The following is a 16,180-nucleotide window of genomic DNA, read 5'->3' on the forward strand; positions in this document are numbered from 1 at the left end:
TTAAAATCAAATTATGGAGACTTTTTGGATTTTTAAAAACAGCTATAACTTTTCTAAGAGATTTTTCATTATCATCACATGTGATATTCAAAGATATTACTGGAGATGTAATAATAGACTATATAAAATTTAAACCCATCCATTCTGTTATAAATATCTTGTTTTAGGAATGTGCTGTAGTAATGCAAGCATAACACTGGAGTTTTAGAGTTCAGAAAGAGTACTGTAACAGGAGGATCAGGACTGGCTTCATCTTCCACAAAAATGAATCACAATATAGGCAAAGAAGAGATTTAAATTTAAATGCTCTTTAGGTTGAAGTCACATTTAGTCAGTACAACAATATGCACCTGTTTTTATGAAGACTTAAATGCAGAACATGTTGTGATTGAATATTTTGTCATGTGCCACTTGGCTGGAAAAGGGAAGATAATTTTAATCCACTATGAGAAAATAAATTTTTCTAGACAAGCAGGATTAAGTATATTATATTTGATATTATAATTACTTTATGTCCAGTAATGTTTTGTATTATGAAATACTAAGACAACTGATGAAGTCAATAGCCTCTACTCACAAGTAGACTAATCATGAAGTTACTTCTCACATTTATGCTTAAGCTTGGGTATATGATTAAAACAAGAATACAATTTCTCATCAAATATAACATACATTGTAAGCAAGCAGAATTACTGTATATTATCACGTATAATGCGATCCATATAATGCAAACTAGAAATTTTGTTTGAAAACTAGCCCTAAAATGCCATGTCCACATATAATGCGATCTGTTAATCTTGTTCCATAACATTATAAATAATACAATACGAATTAACGAAAGAAATATTTATTTTAAAACAAAATGTCAAAATACAATACGAATTAACGAAATAAATATTTATTTTAAAACAAAATGTCAAAATCCTTTAAATTCTTCTTCATCTTTTGAGTCGTCAAACATTTCATTTATAAATTCATCTGTAGGGATTGCGTCATCAGTGTAGCAGTTGTCGTCATCGTCTTCATGCTCTCCAATTTGTTGTGCATCATCCTCACTTTCGTATATGACGTGATCTTTGGATCCATCCATTGAATTACTTATTCCACATTTAAGAAATGAGCATTGAATCATTTCAGATGGTATCGAATCCCATGCTTTTTTAACCCAGCTGGTGACTAGGGTGATCTCAGGCTTCTGAAAATTCCCACCCTTTGTCATCTTCACCAAACCAGATGACATGCATTCTCTCCATTTTTCACGTAAGTGATCTTTAAATGGCTTATTCAAGCTGACATCAAGCAGCTGCAAAATGGAAGTTAGACCACCCGGTATGACTGCTATGTCTGTACGTAGCTCACATGCTTTCTCTTTGTTTGCCTCTGTTAAATGTGCCTGGAACATATCCCAGACTAGCATGCTTTGTTGACGTAACAAGCTACCTGGATGTATGTTCTATACTTGATCCAGCCACAATTGTACACCTTCTTCATCCATCCAACCTTTCTGATTGGTGCAAACAATTACACCTGGTGGAAATTTCATATGCTTCGGAATTTTCTTCCTTTTAAATATCACTGTTGGCTTTAATTTGGTTCCATCTGCCATGCATGCTAGAACCACGGTAAAATGCGTTTTTTCATGTCCCATTGTTTTTATGAAGACACCGTTTTCACCAACTGAGTTTACTGTTCGATTTCCAGGCATATCAAAGTACATGGGCGTCTCATCCATATTGCCAATTTGGGAAAGTTTATATCCATCACACTTCCGTAATTTTATGATAAATTTATGGAAGGACTGCACTTTTTTTTCAAGCTGCTTTGGTAACTTCTGCGCAATTTTTGTTCGGTGTCGTAATGTTAATGCTTTGCGTTCCATAAATCTGTTGCACCACCCAGGTGAGGCAAGAAAAGATGAAATACCTGGTGTATCCTTGAATTTACTATTCTCGAGTTGTAGAGCTCGAAAACGAATTGCATTTCTTGTTACTATAATGCCATCTTGTTGTTGGATCAAAATCCATTCATTTAGCTCTTCTTTGAGTTCTGGAAAGGATGCTACATCTCCATGATGGGCACGTTTCGTTTTGGAGATTTTTTCAAGACTGTCTTTTTGCTTATGCCAAAATCTAATATTACTCTCTGCTACACCAAATTCTCTCATAGCAACACTGTTATTATGTTCTTCTGCAAACTGCACAACATGCAATTTAAATCCTGCTTCAAAAGATGAATGTTTACGTTTCTGTTGGCTCATTTTCAGGCTAGGTTTGTTTAACGAATAACATTTAAAATGAACTGTGGTTAAACTGATATACCTAACTGTGCTCTATCATTTGGCGACGGAGAGCGCATGCGCAGATACGATGCGCGCTCAGTCGCTGAATGCGAGTGGGTCAAGTAGATTTGGTTGCATAGGCATTAGGTAGTATATATTGTGTGTGCAAGTCTAATAAGATGTTATATTTTTTAGGATTTGCATATAATGTGAACCCCTAACTTTAAGTAGTATATTTTTACCATAAATTTTTCCCATTATACGCGATAATATATACGGTAAGTTTCATAAAGAGAAGCGGCAACATTTTCTATTCCAGAAAAACAGTCAAAAGTTTAAAAACATTTACAGAAAAAGTAGTCTATAAGCATATACAGGTAACATATTTTTCATTTAACACATTTTTGCACCTACTGTGCACTCTAGGGTGCATCAATATATGTGATAAGCAGTTTCGAGATTTTTTGGTATGTTTTCATCTAAAATGAATATAGAATTATATATTACTATATATTGTAGCTTCCATAGTGCAACTGAAAGAACAGCAGATTGCACCCTTTGATTGAAAAAACCTGGGTTTGATTCTCGTAATCTTATATGGGTTTTTTCAACTGAAGATGAGTTAGCCAATCTCATATGCCAGTAGCAGGATTTTTTCACCCAGAAACTCAGGTTTTTTACATCCCACATACAGACAGTGTTAAGGATTTTAAGATTCTATATGATAAATATGTTGTCAGTTGAATGAACCTCCCACTATGAGTCTATCAACTCCATGGAGAGTGTAATAATAATAATAATCAAAGTTTTATATGGAATAACAGAGTGTAGAATGTTAGCCAAATCACTAAACTAGCAGCATACAAAAGTGTTCAACAAGTTTTAAGTTATCTGAGAAATGGGTTAGAAATAAAGCACTTGATCAAAGGCTAGAGACCAAAGATATCAGTTCTGAGAAAGATTAGAGAAGCAAACAGATGGCCAATGGCAGAATCATATTACAAATGAAGATATTACGAAGGATCGCGAAATTGTTAGCATTTAAGAATGTGTGAGTAGAGCTATTCTCAGTAGTTTAGTCACTTAAACAGAATGGGAAAGGAAAGGTTAGGAAAGCAGCTGCCTGCTGCTAAGATGGCAGGAAAAAGACCAAGAAAAAGATCGAGATCCAGGTGAATTGATTCAACCAGAAGTGCCTTAGAAGAGTGAAATATTAGATATGGCACTATTGGAGTGCTAACATACTTTGGAGGAAAATTGTTGATAGAGGATTGGTAATTATGTGAAATTAATCATATAGTACTGTCTTAGTAGCCTGTACATCCCTGATGGTAAATTATCAGGAAATTGTTGATGATGACGATTTCTTTTTGTTATCATTTCTTATTCCTTAGCTTTCTGAACTTCAAGTTCTCTGCTGCAAGTCCCAACTTCTTACATTCCTTTCTGTCTTGAGCTCTTTCACATTATTCCAGGATCCCTGTCTTAGCAAAGTATTTTTGGATGTTATTTTCCTAGTTCTGCTGCAGTATTTCCCTTGGTCACTTTTTATCAAGTCTCATCTTGAATGCTTGTTTAGCCATTCTCTCTTCACCCATTCTTTCTACATGTCCAAGCCATCACCATCTCAATCAGCAAACTCTGATTTCATCAGAAATGGAGATCTACAGAGTTTCTATAGTTTGCGATTATGTCATGTTCTTCATTATTATTATTATTATAAAATAATAATAATATATTTAAAAAAAACTAATCAAATCAAAAGATTATCATCATCAGTTCAAAGTTACCAGTTTACAAAATTTTGAAATATTTAAACCATTACTGCAGTTCAAATTAGGTTGATTACAAAGGACTCTTAAAATCTCTCAAATTTGTAAGATACAATATGAATAATTTTGGTTTTATTTTCCAAACAATGCTATTCTGCTTTAACCATCTATCCCTTAGGATAAGCAGAACCCCCTGATTAGGAATCATGCTGAATTAATGCAGCTGGCATGTCACTTCCCAGCTGGCATGTCACTTCCCTGTTTCCACTAGCCACAGGATCCCCTAAGGATCCTGTGGCTAGTGGAAACTCCATGGTCTGCAACACTAGACTTCACAGGATAGTGCAAACATATCTTCACTATCCTTAATCTGCATATTTCCAAATGTCAGATGCTTATAGTACAATTGTTGAGGTCAAAATAGGAAAGACTGCAGAAACAAGAAACCTGATAAGAAGAGTCTTAGCTTTAATATGGAAGGAAGTATAAAAGAGATCTTGTTCACTGGCCTGCATTTTTAGAATTCTAGAGCATGTTCTGAGATGCCTTTGATGTATACAACATAACAGTCAGATTTTACCTCTTCTAGGGATCATTCTACCTATAAACCCATCATGAGAGATCCCAAATCAGAGTGACTCACCTCTATCACTTGCTTGATAATCCCACCTCAACAGGAGGTTAAGGATTTTTCATGCAAGAGCATTTAGGATATATGGAATCCCAAAAATACATAAACAACAATGACCATTCCAGCACCAAGTGGAATGTGCCCAATGCATTGACTATCCTATCTACAGTACATTAACAGGAAAATCATGCAGTCAATCAATCACTATTTATACTTTAGATTTTGTGTTTAAATTTAAAAACATCCACTATTGCAGTTATGAGTTAACATTTTAGTTACTTTCTAGAGCCTTTCCAGTGACATCCTATATTTATTTTTCTTTACAGTTCATTCAGGTTACTTCTCGTGAAAATACAAACAAGCAAATCATGGAACACTTTGAAGAATCTTTTTACTATTATCACTTCTTGCTCCATTTGATTTTGCTATGTTGAATATGTGTTTGTCCATATTCTACTGAGGAACTAGATATATATTTTAGTTAAACTTTACAAAAGAAAATAATTGAATCCTTCCATTCCTTGATACACTTGTAATGCAAAAAACGAATGATCTTTCTCTTCTAGGAAATCTACTTTCACTGGAAGATATATTCTTCATGGTTGCATGCATCATTTCAAAAGCTCCCTTACAGAATGCATTTGATCAGCTCTTTGGAGCATTTTCTAAGACAAGAATTATAGCATATTAAAGATAAAATGAATCACAATCAACCAAATCAAAAGTTTAAGAGATTTTGATTCTTAATAACTGTAAATATTTATTATTTATTTATTTTTTTATTTTCAATAACATTATATTATTTGCATTTATACCTATGAGATGCTATCCGTCTATCCTTCTTGCAGCTCTTGACAATACAACAATAAATATTGTTGTATAGTCCTATCTTTCAAGGCTTAATGTTTATTGATGATGGACATTTTTAACAATGCTTCATGGTATAAACAAGATAAAAAAAAAATTATTGAACTTACTAATATTTCACTGGTTTCCTAACCAGCATCACCACAGCACACACACTAAGGTAAACACAGAGCATTTGATTAACTGGTTTCAGAAACAATTCAAATTGTTACTGAAATGGAACTAATGTCGTAGCAAGGTGCCCTAAGGGCCTTGATAAAAAATGAAGTTATTTTGGAGGAGTCAGGCTGATGCTGTATAAGCATTCAAGTCTTCAACATACTTGTTGAAGACTTGATGATGCTAAAAAATAGTCTGTCAGACCTATAGTGACTTCTATGCAGCACATTTGTTTTCTTCCATTTAATTCTATATGAAAGAATATCCATAGCATGGTTTGCTAGCCCTGACTTGCCATATAGATGTAGTTTTGTGCAATATGTGTGATGATTTCATATTATCAATTGAATGATGTTGTAAGTTTATTTTTCACTTGGTCAGACTATAATAAATTTAGTTTAATCCTTTATCCAAGTGTGTGCAAACAAAGTTTGTGCCTGAAAGTATCTTCAGGACTGGGGTAAAGTGGTACAACACCGGGCGACTCCTTGCAAAGGTGGAGCAAGCGACCAACACTCCTATCTCAGGAATGTTGGTAGCCAGGCCCAAGTGGAGATACCATGGCAGAAGCATTAGTAAGGTCATCTCCTCCTATGAGAGCTGGTAGCTTCCTCCACCTTTGCAAGGAGTCGCCAGGTGTTGTACCATTTACCCCAGTCCTGAAGATACTTTCAAGCGCAAACTTTGTTTGCACACACGTGGATAAAGGATTAAACTAAATTTATTATAGTCTGACCAAGTGAAAAATAAACTTTCAACATCTTTCTCTAAATCCAGAGTAATTTACTAAAAAGGTAGCACACCGTTTGGCAGCTCCTATAGGAGGAGATGACCTTGCTAATGCTTCTGCCTTGGTATCTCCACTTGGGCCTGGCTCCCACTGAAGAGACCTCGATAAAGGTTGAAACTAGTCTGGGTAGTGGCCCTTCCCTTAATGCATATCCACAAGGAGATGTGTTTTGCATTATGGGAGATACTGAGATAGGAGTGTTGGTAGCTTGCTCCACCTTTGCAAGGAGTCGCCCAGTGTTGTACCACTTTACCCCAGTCCTGAAGATACTTTCAGGTGCAAACTTTGTTTGCACACACGTGGATAAAGGATTAAACGAAATTTATTATTATCAATTGAAGTTTGGTCTTTTTTAGGTGTGCACTTTGCCTTAGCAGTTATGGTCATAGTGCTAAGAGGTATGCACTTTTGGTTCAGGTCCTCTATGCATGATAGAAGTACCTTTTCTAATCAACGATAGGACCTTATTGTTGCTTCGTCACTATCGTTGAACTTGCAGCTTCGTTTCAAGATCAACTGCTCGCCTCTTTTTATGTGATTCTTCACTAGGTTTTTTTTAATTGAATGGGGTGTGTAATGGCCATGTAGCACAAAATATCACGAAATATTTAATGATAAATACACAAATAACCTATTTTTCAAACACAAAATCAACAGAGTAACTGTTGAAGCCATGTGCCAACTGCCTGAGAGTGGTTGCTGCTGAATGCGCTATTGCAACTGCATTGTTGCATGCATTGTCACTAAATAAAAACCTTTTTACTTTACGCTCGCTTGCGTCTTGTTCAAAAGTATAGTCAAAAATGTTATTTATTCCATTATGGGATAACGGGCGTATCTTTGAACAGAGGTAACTCGAACTGACGTAAGTCGAGGGATGACTGTACTACCCTTATTCACTATCCTCTGGATCCTTCCAAAATTTTGTCACTGGCTCAACACCAAACAGCCATATGCACGTATAGAAGTCCACATAGTTCACTGGCTTCTTAGCTGGATTTACCAGCTAAGAAGCCAGTGAACTAATTTTATTAATTGTGTGTTCTCTGGGTGATTTGCCTATTAATTTATAGTATAAAAAAGTAAACTTTCTGGGAGTAAAATCCTTCTACATCCTTATGAGATAGTTAATCCATCTTCAGGTATGGTATTCAAACTCAGGTCTCTTCAACTGAAAGGCAAGCATCGTGATGTCTTCAGGAATGCCCTATGGAGTCATGTACATGTGAGAAATATGTTTTTTTGCATGAATAACAGCCGATGAGTAGTATCATTCATAATACTACTTGTTATTCACGATACACTGTTATGAATACAAAGAGTGTGAACGAGTTCGATATGACAGATACTGCTTGTTGAGTGAGATCTCCTACAATGAGTCTACAGACTCTATAGAGGTTTGCTAATAATAATGATAAAAATCATTCGTATGTCTGTATAGAGGAGGGAGTACTGCAGTATTTAACTGCAGTACAAATTATGTTTGTTTTGCAGATTATATTCTGATGTGTTTTAAATGTTGATTGCTTTAATATTTAAAACAGGAATATAGAACTTGCATGGCAAATAGGCATCATACAATTGTTAAAGAAATCAAAAAACTGTACTGGTACCTGTGGCTCTGATGACTTCACTGGATTTAACTGATTGTCTTCCTTATCTAGAGAAATAGAGAAAAAAATGATTCTCATCAACTTCAACAGGACATTTTCTTATTTTCATCTATATTTTATACAAGCATATTACAATCCCTAAATCAAACAAAAGATAAACCTTATCAAGATTTAAGATATGACATGATTAAAAAATTTAATGACTAGAAGCTGAGAGATATCAAAATAGAAAAGAATACTATTTATTATTTGAGCACACAATTAGCTTCCTTTTCTTTGAAGACTTCATCGGGTGCATAACATGAAAAGAGAAATGCAAAAAATATATATGCATTACAAGAGGCAGTTAAAAATTAACTTAAAAGCATCTTGCTGATATTTGAAGCCAAGACTACTATTGCATCAAGAATGCAATGTAGTTTTGGGATTATGCCTGCATGATCTCATGTACACCAAACTTGGATAGCTGAAGAGTAAACAATCAGATAGGTTATAGCTAAAGTTAGTATTAAGATGGATTGGATTGAGGACAATTTCTATTGATTCCACAATTTTTCTCTCTAGTTTATCGTAGAATCTAAAAATGTTTTCTGATTTGTTCCAGATTACTGGATAAATGACAGAGTCTTCCTTGTTATGGCAAGCAGAATTAAGAACATGATTAGATAATGTGCTGGCTCTAGTTCTGCCATATATAATGTCTCCCATATGTTCTTCCATACACAACTCAATGGATTTCTCTGTTTGACCAAAATAGGTCACATTGCAGTTAAACCAAAGATGACACACTCCTGGATACTTTGGCTATCATGTTTCAGTTCAGGTGTACTGGGTAAGGAACGAAGTTTGGAAAGAGGAGTAAAAGAAGTGTGGATTTTAAATTTCTTGAGAATTTTACTTTAGTGAAATGGAGCTGATATACAGTAGAGATATAAAGCCTATTACATCAGTACTATCTTCAGTATGGTGAGCAGGTAGATTAAAAACTAGCTTATGAACTGTCTGTTTAGGTTAGCCATTTTTCTGAAAGGCTGTAAGAAGAAACTGTAGTTCTCTAGTGATCTCTTCTTCACTGAGGAGGGAGTAAGCACATTTACCCAAAGTAGAAATGAAGCCATCTGTTGGTATGTGTGGGTTTTCTTTAAATAGATATCTTCAGTTTTTCTGACATAAGTAAGTTTTACATCCAAGAACAGGAGAGAAACATTAACTTCCAATTCCAAGGTAAAATTGTATTCTTGAGTTTTGATTGTTCAGATGGTTCAGAAACTCCTTTTTTATATATGTATGTATTTATCCTCTACAAGTAAGTTCGATGACTTATAGTACCCCTCCATGTGCGAAACCTGTTTGTGGAAGAGACAATTCACTGATGAAAATAGTCCTTTTTCATCTATGTCTACTTTTTTTTTCCTTCCCATATTCTTCAAACTACTTCTCTTGAGTCTTTTTTAACTGTTTTAATTTCCATACACTATCACTGGATCCAACATCATGCCACTGTGTTTGCTATGCAGTGCATGAACCTGTGGACATCTGGAAAGACATATTACCTTGGCTTCTGCTTTGACAATTTAGATGATCCTGGATGGCCTGGCAAACATCAACTGGCTAGTTGGCTTGTCTGCAAACAGTAAATGGTGCTCCAGTAAATCTCCTTCTCCATGGTTGAGGAACAGGACCCAAGGCTAGCTGTGGTGCCAGTATGGTTTCCAGATTATCCCTGTCATTTTACTTCTGAGTACAGTCATTACTTGCTGGTTAGTTGTCATTTCAGTGGTAGGGGAGAGCCCTAGCACTGAATTCTTCCTACATCTGAGAACGAGTATTTCATCCTTAAATTTATCAGTGTCCTCAGCCAAGCTCAGAAAACATTTGCACATCATCTAATAGCAAAAACAAACAGCAAAAGACATTAGAGAGATATACAAATATACCATCTTTCTGATAACTCAGGAAGGTGAACATATTGCTCCAAATCAGCAAAAAAAAAAAAAAAAAAAAAAAAAAAAAACTCCATTCAGGAGGCAACTGTAGAAAATCCTCAAATAAATATTTGGAGCAACTCCTTCATGCAAACATCACTTAGGGAAATACCAATCATGGTAAACTTCCACAAACCTCTGAACTTTTCTTCAGAAGGAATATCAGAGTGGGAGTTCATCAACATTCCTAAAGAGTAGATCTCGTAGTTAAAGGACCAAAAAGCAATGTCCATAAGCAGATACCATTTCGTGCAACTCTAAAAGAAAGGATTAAAATGAGATACCATTTCCTACATTAGAAATGGTATTCTAATTCTAGTCCCAGCCAGGAATATCATGCTTACATTTAACATCCCTAAATCCTCAACATCAGTGAAAGCAGGGTATCTTAATTGCTCTGTTAGGCTCTAAGATATAGAACCTAACAGAGCCCCCTGTTGAATGCCTCAAATGTTAAAATTTCAACCATGTCCGTATTGCGATGAGCATGGTTGTGATAGTGATGTCTGTTATCTGGGCTCAATGTGGCAGAATGGACACGAGAATAAAGTGCAAAACACTCGAGTACACCAATTGTGAGGAGATTATCTGACTTACTCCTGATAAAAATAGGAGGATGTAACGGATCAAGACTGAGTACAACATACTGTATCAGAAGGTGAGGAGGGCAAGGAGAAAGTACAACATTACAACATCTAGTAGAAAACCCTTACGCTGAAAAGGCAACAGTAAAGAAAGTGTTGAAGAGAACATAAACCAACTTGTATGTCTGTCCAACCTTCTCACAATTTCATTATCCTTGATCAGTGTGATTATATGCAATCTCCACAGAGTGAATTAGAGAAAAAGATGAATTTGACCTCACTCCTGAAGATACACTAAAAGAGTTCCATTACATCTAAATCTCCTTGTTCAAAAAATAATGGATCAAGTACCCCCACCAAAGAATAAAAGATATGCCTCCAGATCCATTAACAGATGGGATAGATACCTGTGTTGTCTGCAGAGGAAAATAAAACAATATAAATACCAAGTACCCTGGATGGAGTAGAAATGGATGATGTCTTGGATATCTCTCCAAAGCAGAAAGAGATGGATACCGACCATTCAAAATTCCCCACAAAGGGAAAAATCAAAAACTGATAAATGCATATCCTTACAAATCCACCAAACATAAATAACCAACAAATTGCTATAATAGGAAGGTCACAGAATTCCCCAAAATATGGATGATATCAAGGTCCTCTTACAGAAATATAATCTGATGTGTTTCTTTCTGCAAGAGATGTTTGAAACTTGGTGAGAATCCTACACTGTGATATATCTCTATCACTTGAAAGGACAGGAGAGGAGATGACCTGCCCATGGAGAAGTTGCCATCCTTGTGGATAGATGGGATATATGGAGACATCATGAAATCCCAGTGGAGATTACATTATGAAAATTATGTAAACTACCACGTTTGAGTAAAACTTTAGTTTAATATAAACCAAAATAAACTCGACATTTCGACCTTCACATTAAGGTTATCATCTGGAGTATACACACACACACATATACAAATATACTACAGATGATGATCTTAACGGGAAGGTTGAAACATTGTGCGTTTATTTTGGTTTAACTAAAGTTTTACTCTAATGCGAGATCAAATCTCTCAATCATTCTCCAAGAAGAGGGAGTATCATAAATTCTGTATTCTCACATTATTTCTTAAAACTCAATAATACACCAACTTCCTCTCGACAAGTAGAGCTCTCTATGTCGATGACTTTATTACCTTTCATCATTCTTGCAACACGAGGATCATAGAAAGACGGCTGCAGCAACCCAATGACCATTTTTTAGATTGGATGGTGTCAATTGGATTCCAATTACTGCCACAGAAAATTGTTTGTGAGCATTTTTACTGGAAAGGAATTTTAATGGGAAGAATAGATTTGTATAATAGGGATGACCCACACCTGAATGTGTAGGCCAAATTTGGTATCGGGAGTCTCCTGTCCTGTCAGGTGTCTTCTCCCTCCAGGAGATTGACTACCATGTGTCTCCACCATGTCCTATTTTGCACCTCTCTGCTGCATTCCTCATATGAGAGATAGTATCAGGAGTCTAGGAAAACTAATAACTGGTATGAGACCTAACACAGACAGTCAAGGAAACTAAATTATAAAGGGAGGAATGGTGAGAATGTGAGTATAAGAGCGATGTTATATAACTGTTAATGATGGGAATGGGCTCTGTCATGGAAATATAGATGAGGAGAGAACAATTTCGACTTTGTGTTCGTCCAGTTTGGACCCATCAAACATTCATAAAGATTCTACATGTATAAGGCACTAGAGAAGAAAACAGATCTGCAAGTTGTCCAACTGTGTCATGCAGACTGCAGAAAAGAGGAGTATACAAAAGAACATGCAGGTAGATTATTATGTCTGTACACAAATGCTAAGAGTATCAGAAACAAAGCAGTAGAGTTTGTTGCCTTAGTCAATATACTGGGACCTCAGACTGTAGGAATTAGTGAGACCTGCTATCAGAATCAGACATACTAACTGGTATTGAGTGTAAAGGGTACCCTATTTTTAGGAAGGACATAGAGGGTAGAGGAGGGGGAAGTGCTACTAATGATATCGGATAATTTGGATCCAGTTAGAGTTGAGACCTATGATTATAGTACTAACAGTATTTCAAGTGGCAGTGAGTTTTTGAAGTTATCTGGTGTGAGGTGGAATTTAATAAGATCAATTACATAGTGGGGCGTTGTCACAGACCTGGTGGATCGGTTGTTAATGGTGAAGAAATGCACCCTCAAATAGACAAGATGAGTGCGAAAAGAGTAATCATAATGGGAGACTTTAATTATCCACATATTTATTGGATAATTAAAGAATGAAAATGCTATTGAGCTGTTGCAGGACAACTTCCTCAAGCAGCATGTGACAGAAGGAACTCAAGGTCAAAGAGTGTTAGATTTGATTATAGTGTCAGAGGGCATTTCAGTTAAATATGTATCTATTCTGCCTCTGGTTGGTGACAGTGATCATGCGATACTCACTTGGGAAGTGACTAAGTTTATGAATGTTCCATTCAAAAAAAGTTACATGCTGAAGTACAAAGCAGGAAATTATGACCAACTGAGGAGTATACTCAGTTCAGTGGAATGGGATCGGTTGATGGATGGGAAGACAGTGTATGGGAAGCATTTAAACAACACTTAAATGATGCGATATCAGAGTGTGTCCAGAGAGTTCAAAGAATAAATAGGGTAGGAGTCAAGTGGACGTGTAATCTTATTAAGCAAGAGATTCAAAAGAAAAGAATGATGTAGAAGGAATACTGTGTACATAAGGATGATGTGCATTATGAAAATTATAAGCAGCAGGCTAGATTAGTCACAACTGTTGTACAGAAAGCAAAGTCTGAGTATGAAAAGAAACTCGCTTTGAGTGCTAAAGCCATCCCACAAGAATTCTATCGATATGCTGCAAGTAAAAGAAAGAATGAATATGAAAGAATAACTCTTCTAAATGCAGGTGGAGTGAGGGTTATAGAAGCAGAAGAGGTTGTTCAACTAATGAGTGCCCATTTTGTTAAACGCTATCAACCTGATGTACATGACACTGAGCTCACTACTAAAACAGCTCTAACACCTCGTCCTCATACACCTGAGTTTCTTCACTGGATGAAGAAACTCAGGTGTATGAGGATGAGGTGTTAGAGCTGCTGCACAAACAGAATAAGATAAATTTAGTTTAATCCTTTATCCTAGTGTGAGCAAACAAAGTTTGTGCCTGAAAGTATCTTCAGGACTGGGATAAGGTGGAACAACACCAAGCAACTCGTTGCAAAGGTGGAGCAAGCTAACATTACTCCTATCTCAGTATCTCCCATAATGCAAAACACATCTCCTTGTGGATATGTCTAATGTTATGCATTAAGGGAAGGGCCACTACCCCACCCCCAAAATAACATTAGACATATCTGCAAGGAGATGTGTTTTGCATTATGGGAGATACTGAGATAGGAGTGATGTTAGCTTGCTCCACCTTTGCAATGAGTTGCCCAGTGTTGTACCACCTTACCCCAGTCCTGAAGATACTTTCAGCAATAGGGACTGATGGATATCAGCACGTGTGCTAAAAGAGTGTTCAGCTGAACTGGCAATTCCTTTGACCAGGCTGTTTAATATGAGTCTCAGAACAAGAAAGATTCTGCAGGAATGGAAAGAATTTTTGTTAATTCCATTGCACAAGGGTGGTGCAAAGACCGATGTATCCAACTATTAAGCAATTAGTATCTTAAGATTGTTGGTGAAGATTTTGGAAAAATTGGTTAGGGCTTGCATTCAGAAATGGGTTGACAGTGAATCTGTACTTTGCAGTGAGTAATATGGGTTTACTAAAGAAAGATCATGTTTTAGCAACTTGCTTACATTCTATAACAATGTTAACATTGAACTACATGATACTACACCATGATACTTTTGGATTTTGCTAAGGTTTTTGCAGAATATGGCATGGCAGACTGTTGCATAAATTGGAGAATATGGGTTTGGATTATAGAATATTAGTATGAATAAGAGGATGGCTGATTGTCAGATATAAAAAAGTGGTAGATGAGGGATGTGAGTCTGCAAGATTTAAGGTAACCAGTGGTGTATCACAGGGATCAGTGCTTGGCCCACTGTTATTCGATCTATGCATCAATGATATTGGGAAGGATTTGACAAGTGACATACAGCTATTTGCTGATGATGCAAAACTACCTATATAAAAGAACGTTGCTCCAATGTTGTCTTAAATAGAATATAGCTTTGCTGTTTTTAATTTATTTTATTTCATTTATTTATTTATTGTAATTTTATTTTCACTAGAGGTCAGGTCAGTAGAATAACTGTTGATCAAATCATTGTCTCTTTATCATACTATGTGAAATGTAATTTAGCTTGTCTCTGTATATACTCCAGATGATGACCTTAATACGAAGGTCGAAATGTTGGGAAATTAAAATAATCATTTATAACATGAGTCCATAATTAATAAAAAGGAAAAAAAAAAACTTCAAATTCTCTATTTCATTATAACAAAAAAAGAATAAAAATAATTAATAAATAAAAAAAAATTAAATGTTTAAATCCCTTCATGACTTATAGGCCACTCTGTACGTGTGGAACTATTAAGCAAATTATTATAATAAAGTTAAAAACTACCTGGTAGTACATGGAAAGTGATCAAGGGGGTGTTTGAAGGAAACCATACCTGACTGTATCCTGAGAGTTAGGAGAATAAATTACAGGGAAGTTAAATGGACGAATAACTCAAGCATTATATAAAAAGTAAATGTACAAGTATCAGGAAAAGAGTGATAAGTAGACACACAAGTAGGAACAGTATAAACAATAGGCTAGGATTAGTCGTAGTGAGGAAGTCAAAATCAGAGAAAGAGAGAGAGAGAGAGAGAGAGAGTTATTTTGCTGTGTGGCAAGAGTGAAAGGCAGAATGACCATGGAAGGATAATTTAGTGAATAGAGATTGTAAAAAGGAGTCAAATGCACAGAAAATATCAGCTGTATTAAATAATCTCTTTAGTAAGGTACACATTCTAGACAGACCCAGCAGTTCTGTGTAAGTTAAGGTGGAACTAGACAAAAAAAGATAGCAGTGGTTGAAGTAGAGATATTAATGATACTGAAAATGTTTGATGCAAACAAGAATGGTTAGGATGGGATATCAATATGGGTCTGGTAGGAGAATTAACATTACCTCTAACATATCAGTTTGTGTTTCAACACAAGTACAATTTACAATACCTGGAAGGTATTGTAAATTGTACTTGTGTATAGAAAAAGTAGTGCTAAAACGGATGAATCTATTATAGACTAATTCATATCTTTGGAGTAGTTATAAAGGCACTGTTGAAGCTGGTCAGAAATTGCAATAAGAGGTAGAAGAATGAAGAGATGTTGGAAAAGGTCTACAGGTGAGTGACTAGAGTAGTTTCTGATTTCTGGAATGTTGAATATGAAGACAGGTTGAGAAGTGCAATTTACAGAGTGTAGTGGATAGGAGGAATAGGGGTCATA

General features: G+C 35.8%; 1 protein-coding gene across 1 annotated transcript in view; it reads right to left on the reverse strand.

Annotated features, from left to right (window-relative positions):
- LOC150097856 (uncharacterized) overlaps positions 1–16,180 on the reverse strand; it is a 195,857-nt gene that overhangs the window by 108,887 nt on the left and 70,790 nt on the right. The window lies entirely within an intron of this gene.

This window comes from Typopeltis vanoorti, chromosome 16 (assembly GCF_054136105.1).
Source record: "Typopeltis vanoorti isolate ZY-2024b chromosome 16, IOZ_Tvanoo_1.0, whole genome shotgun sequence".
Classification (NCBI taxonomy): Eukaryota; Metazoa; Arthropoda; class Arachnida; order Uropygi; family Thelyphonidae; genus Typopeltis; species Typopeltis vanoorti.